Raw genomic sequence first — 7,357 nt, 5'->3', positions numbered from 1 at the left:
ATGCTTCATATGACCACCTTAGAGGCATGAATCATGTGATTTCCTAGGCCTTCAAGGCAAAAAAAAGATCATTGAGATGTACAATACTATAACTTTGATCTTACCACTTCTCATTCAATTCTAGCAATCTCGGACCTAGTAAGCCACTTCTCCATGGATGCATGGTGCAATATGTAGAAATTATTTACCTTTTGTTCCATGCTTCCATCCATCCTTTTCTCTATCCCATTTCCAATTATCATGTCCCCACCTAGTTGATCATCTTCTTTGAGACACTGTAGTAATATGTTGTTTGTGTCCATCACTAGGAGCCACTTAGAAATGTGCACAAGGGCTTGTGATATTAGCTAGCCTTTAGCCATGCTGCCCTTAGTATGAGCTTGTTGTCACACAAATTCCTTTGGGATCTTCATGAACTGCTCCACAAAAAACATCCATTGGCTATGAAATAGTCTTGCAACCTCCACCTCATCCACAACTTGCACTAGAAGGTGGGTTTGTATCATGAGTATCCTCATGGGTAAATGCTTCTAAAAAATATAAAGCATCTCCACTACCCCCCTTGTAAATAAACGAGTGAGAGAACCCATGATTGTGCTATGTAATATGAAGTGTTATAAATCAAACATGCTGTCTACAAGATATAAATGCAAAGTAGAAAATCCAAGAAGCACTTAATCAAGCAATGCCTATCTTGGCATCTCCAACATGTCTCATACCAACCATGGGATATGTCCCTTTAGTTGGTCATCCTTGGTAAATGTGATCTTGAGAGTGAAAGGTAGAGCCTGACTGAAAGCACACAAGTGGAAGCAAGAGAAAAGCAAGAACTATGGTAGATGGAGTAAGAGAGCAAGAGAGAGAGACATCATATGTGGGAACTCTAATAGTCATAATGTGTGACCGACCCTCCCTTATTCAAATATCATTGAAAGAATAAAGAATGAAGTAACAATAATGGGCACCCACCTCCTGTAGTGTACATGTGTGTGGGAATTGTTAGTGTAATGAATACATGGGTAGCTAGGCAACATAGGTGCCTTTTCCCCAACAACCTCCCACTTAAAGGTGAATGTGCCCCTAGTAAGGAGAGAATAAGAAAAAAGTGACAAAGTAAAAATGTACATAAAATACAACACGATGAGAAATAGATGTAATCTCATCTTATGCCCATCATCTTCCTAAGGAAGGCAAAATGTTCCGTTGAGAGACTTATAGTGTTGAGAAAATTTGCAGAATTCTCGTCAACATCTTAACAAAAATCTCAACAAACTTGTCCTCCACCACCTCCCTGATGAAGTAAAAGTACATCTCAATGATCGGATTCTTGGCCAATTGAATGACAGTCATAGGATTAGAATGCAATATAGGGATCATATCAGTAATGCCAAGGTTTGGGACTAGATTGCCTAAACCAGAGAGCCTCCTTGCGAGCCTTAGTATTTGCAACATACTTTGCCTTTGTAGTAAATAGGGATGTGCATTTCTACACATCCAAGAAACAACACCTCTAGCAAAGTTGAAGACATAGCTAGAGGCGGACTTCCTACTATATGCATGTCTTGTATAATTAGAGTTAGTGTATCCTATGGCTCCTGTATCTTGGCCACCATAACATATGCATATATTTGCAGTGCCCTTCAAGGTACCTCATGATACCCTTTACGGCATCCCAATGTCGCTTGCCAGGTGTAGCCATATAGCATGTCACAACTCCTATTGCAAATGCTATGTTTGGACGAGTGGATATCATGGTATATATCAAACTCCCCACTATGGATGCATAAGGGATCATAGCCATCTAGGCCTTTTGCTTATTAGACTATGGAATAATTGACTTGACTAACCTTCACATGAAAAGGTAAAGGACATCCAATAGGCTTAACATCTTGCATATGAAACTGCTCAAGGACCTTTTGGATGTACTCCTTTTGTGACAAGTAAAGGAGACTCTTAGAGCGATTGTGTATAATATGCATCCTAAGAATATGTGAGGCTTGTCCTATGTCCTTCATTTCAAAGCTCATCTTGAGCTTATTTTTCAAGGTATCTAGTTCATCACGAGCACTCCTAGCCTTTTTCAAAGCTCAACATAGAGTACTAAACATAAGGCTACCATCACAAGCCTTTTTCTATATAAACACGGATCCATATCACTATGGGTATATCCTTGGGAATGCATGAAAATATCAAACTTGTGATACCCTTCCCTAGGTGCCTACTTAAGGCCATAACATCTCTTTCTTAACTTGTACACTAGGTGTTTCCTACATTTTCCCTCAAAGACCTTAGGCTATTGCATATAAATCTCCTCATGCAAGTCTCCAAGTAAGAAAGCTGTCTTGATATCCATCTAATAGAGGTCTAGATCAAGCTATGTAACCAAAGCCAAAACTAAGCATAGGGTAGTCATCTTGATGATGAGAGAGAAGACTTTATTAAAGTCAACACCGTGCTCCTACTTTAAACCCTTAGCAACCAATCTGGCCTTATAGACTGGCTTGGGGCATCCAGGGGTACTCTTCAACTTGTACACCTACTTGCATAGCAAATCACATTTACATTATTAGGAAAATGAACCAAATCCCACGTATGCTTTTTTAGCAGTGAGACATACTCTGATTGCATGGCTCTCTCCCAAGAGCGACTATCACTTCTGTGAATGGGCTGATCATAAGTAAGAGACTCGCCAACATTTGTCACCATAACATAATCTATGGAGGGTACAAACTAATCAGGCTGATGTCTATCTCTAATAGATCATTGTAAAATAGAATGTGGGGCTTCTATCTCCTATCTAACATCATGGTCCTCGGCCAACATCAACTGTTGTAGGCTATCTAGTTGGCTTTATATTAACAACAGTCTCCTCTTAAAATATCACATTGTGCACCTCAATGACATGCTCAAGTTTATTATACATTCTCTTCTCATGGAAAACAAAATCATGGCTATGGATGACCTTCCGAGACTATGGATTGAAGAGGTGATAACCCATCTCAACTGCATTCCCATAACCAAGAAAAATGCATCTCACGAACTTAGGATCCATCTTATTGCGCTTGTCCTTGGGAACATGGCAGAAAGCCTCACAGCCAAAGACACACGAATGAGCATATGATGGAGGTTTGCTAAACCATACCTCCTCTGTAATCTAATAATCAAGAGTAGTGTATGGGGATCGATTAATCAAATGTTCGATAGTAGTAATGTTAACCTCAATTCAAGATGGTGAAAAAATGAAGGAAAAAGTGAAAAAAGAATGGAAAAAGAGCAAGGCATAGAGGCAGCCCCTAAATCTAAGCTGAGGCAAAAAGTACAATTTTAAATGAAAGGCGCCTCAAAAAACTCTAAACACTCTTGTAAAAGAGTGCCAGGCTCCATCCTGTGCTATTTGTAAAAGAATAGACAGGTATAGGCTTAGGGCATGGAGCAAGAAGAGGGAATTAGAAAAAGGGGCCTTGCCACAATGGCCAGTCATGTAAAAAGGGATGGGTGCCCATGGGATTTTAGGACTTGTATATAAAGTTAAAAAAGTAAATGGAAGCTCATTCTTTGGTGTGTGGCTAACAAGAGTCCTCTCTTCTTCTCTTCACCTTGCTTGTGTGTGTGCTCTTGAGAGAGGAAGTGTGAGAGTGTGATGGAGTGAGTGAGTGTGTGGGAGTGAGGGATCAAGAGGGTAAATATCTTCACCATCTCCCCTTCTCTCTTCTTCTCTCTTCTCTTCTATTCTCTTCTCTTTTCTCGTGCGCGCGGCTATGGTGGATGGAGCTTGGAGATGGAGGAGGCTTGAGCTAATATCTAGGATCGTGGAGCTACTGGCGTGTGCAAGAGAGGAGGCAACTCATTTCGGCATCAAGGTAAGCTCACTACATCTCGAGAGGATCGATGGTGCATCGGCTAGGTGAGAGTTAGCCATGAGAGCTCACTTGAAAGGCTTGAAACAATAAGTGGTCCGTGGGTCTTGGCGGTTGAGTGTGAGCTCCCACTACATTTTAATTCCATTGTGGGGATCAACAGATTCAAGCTTGAGCACTTGCGCACCTCATATCGAGCATCGAAGTAAGGGATTCATCCCCGAAACGGAGCTTGAGATAGATAGGAAATTTGGGTTTTTTTGATCTTCAAAACAAATGAGTATTTTGGGTTATTTTGTTGGTTTGATAATTGGAAAAGATGGAGAAATCATTTTAGTTTTTTGCCTTTGATCTTTGTTGCATATAGTGTAGGTTAGGATTAGGAAATCAGATTGAAAAAGCATAGGGTTTGCTGCTGTAAAACATGGCACAAATCATGCAAAAATGGGAAAAAAGAGTGCTTGGGATGTTTAATGCTGGCAAGTGAGTGATTGGGGACATCAAAACCTTATCCGAGAAGGGGCTTAAGAGCCAAGAGATCAAGGAAGAGTTCATTTTATACCCTGACATTGAGAGAGAGAGAGAGAGAGAGAGAGAGAGAGAGAGAGAGAGAGAGAGAGAGAGAGAGAGAGAGAGAGAGAGAGAGAGAGAGAGAGAGAGAGAGCTCCTGGAGATTCGATTTGATCTTGCCACTAGGGAGTCTTCCGCGCATTTTAGGTATATCAAGCCCTTTTCCTTATGCCTTGGTATTGATATGGAAGCTCTTGTATGATATGATTGCACGTGTCGCAAGATTTGAGCAAATTAGTTTCTTCGCTGCCATCGTTGCACGCTATTCGGCACGTTTGAGTGGCCAGTTCTTGGGCCGAGTCCCAAAATTGGCCCTCGATCCACTTACTCTCGGTCGACTCGACCCACTAGTCAGTTCGGCCCGTCTGAGCATATCACTCGGCCCTCGGCCAATCTACACCATTCGGCCCTCGGTTTGTTCGAATGAACCAACTTGGCCAAAAGTTCACTCGGCCATATTGAAACTCGGCCCTCGGTCCACATGCCTTGGCCCGTCTGAATGGACCCCCTCGGCCCGTCCGAGTGAATCTCCTCGGCCTGTCCGAATCACCCTGTCGGAGTCACCTTGTCTGAGCTTCCCATTCGGCCCTCAGCCATGACAACTCGGCCCGTTCGAGCGACACACTCGGCCCACAATTTTCGTTTAGCCCTCAGCCCATTTGAATCCATCACTTGGCCCCTGCAATTCGGATGAGTTGGGCCGAGTCAAGATTTTTCAAAATTTTCAAGAAATTAGACCAGACCCGTGGCCATGTGTAAACCTTCGTGAGTCCTCTCGATGCACAAAACTCAATTATGGCACAGGGAATAGGTAAATTTGTAGGATGCAGCCACGCAGCTTGAGTAGGCTATTGCGAGACTCAGAGTCCTAGCGACAGCCAACTGAGCCAAAGACCCTGAATAAACCTAAAACGAGTAAGACAACACAACGAGAAACCCTAAAAACTGACAAGACAGCCAGAAGTGGGTCAACAAGCCTATCAGGCCTAAAACGAAGCGAGAGTGCGTAAGCCGCTTAGATACTTGTTTTCCACACTCACCCTGAATTTCCGCACTTGAAGTATACTTAAGGAAAGCTAAAGGCCTGGTTGAGCACAAGGACACGGGAAAGAACACACACACACACTGAGTAGAGATAAATTGAGGTTTGGATGCAATAAGTCAATGAACTCACTCAGATAAACACCTCAAGGAACCCACCAATAGGAGAAGAATTCAAGGCATAGACAGACGACTAAAGCATAGAGTAGGACCGAGCAAGCACTGCTAGAGAAGTGGATCTGACCAACTTGCTCAACTTGATCGATAGCTTGGTGGAGCATGAGAATGTGATCATGACAGAGGAAAGCTCAAACCGTAGGCCGAACGAGGAACACGACTTAGGAGTTTTTCCAGGGGAAATTCAGCAACTAGTGAGCAGCTATGGTCCGCAAGCTCGATATCAGCATCGTGGCAAAACGAGAGAGGCCATCATAACAGACTTGGAAGAGGAACGAAAGCTAGCCCACAAGGTGCTGCAAGGCATAGTGAAATATAACCAAGTTCAGTGTGCTAGGATCTTAAGGCAAAACACAGAATTGTGCGAGGTACAGCGGGTGCTGAACCTAGCAAGTGGGAATCGGATCGATCATGAGAGAGCCCTGGAAGGAGACTTGACATTGAGAGAGATTCTCATGAAGCGACTGCTCGACAACACAGTAGCGGAGCAGAGTGCTGCATCACTAGCGACATCATTATTGGCAGGATTAGGAGCAAACCAAGGCTCTAAGGGCCAGTCTAAAATCCCAATTGTTGCAAAGCAACTCGACAAGTACCAACCCCACAACGATCCATACAGCCTTATAGAGAAATTCGAGCAAGTTTGTGAGGCCAACAGCCTAACGACTTGACTCAACACTCTCAAGTATTTGGGGTTTGCTTAGGCGACAAGGGTAGGACTTGGTACACGAGTATAGATGCCGAAGAATGAGCGGACTTTAACGGCCTCAAAAACCTCTTCTTCAAGAGATTCTTCGAGCCCGGATACTCTCACAATTTGCTAGTATGACTGATGAATGTCAAGTAGAAAGAGAAAGAGGACGAGCTGTATAAGGCCTTGGTAGGCAACTCGAGCTTGCAGCGAGACTCGCTAGCTAGGGTGTTTGAAGAGGCCATTCGAGTAGACGATCAGCTGAAAGAGCAGATTCAGAAGAGACCAACTCGTGGAGTTCAGAGAGAATGTAAGCTCCTAGTGAACGATCAGGTCCAACGGTCTAAGACAAAGGGAAAGCCATTGAGACAAACCAAGACTTGGCTGAGGTAAAAATGGAGATAGCCAAACTGCAGGATATGTTGAGATGACCAACGCACCCACACATCCAATGCATGTACTATGGCAGAAACCAATTGTCGGTTGAGTGTCAAGACCCTAGGTCACAACCTTGCACTAATTGCGGTAGATTCGGTGACAAAGTCACGCATTGCAGATTATCGGGAAGACTTCCGTACTCATAACCATATGACCAGCCATATCTAGTCAGTAGATTCCACGGAAGTGGAGCCCCCATTGGCCCTTCTTGTGCCTAACGGCGTTAAACAAGCTGTTCCTAGAATGGACATAAACCCTATGGGCATACCTAGACCGCCTAGTCCCTACCTGACCCATCCACCGAGTGACACTCCAGTCCATTACGTGGAGGAGCCAAATGAGGAAGAGACTTACGTATACCCATATATCTCGCATGAAGACGAGGGCAACACAGTCCTTATGGACTATTGACCAATACCGGTGATGGCGTTAGGAAGAGGCCAAGGTAGAGGCCTAGGGGTAGATGGAGGATCCAATCATATGTTGGACTTGTGGTCATCTAGGGCACATCTCATCACGTTGTCCTGAAAGGAAGCAACCAAATAGAGACAAGGCAGACTTAAGGTGCCCTGAGTGTGGAATC

Source organism: Lygodium microphyllum, chromosome 9, assembly GCF_053477565.2.
Source record: "Lygodium microphyllum isolate KBCC chromosome 9, Lygodium_microphyllum_v1.1.10, whole genome shotgun sequence".
Taxonomy (NCBI): Eukaryota; Viridiplantae; Streptophyta; class Polypodiopsida; order Schizaeales; family Lygodiaceae; genus Lygodium; species Lygodium microphyllum.
Note: the sequence above shows the minus strand (reverse complement) of the source record.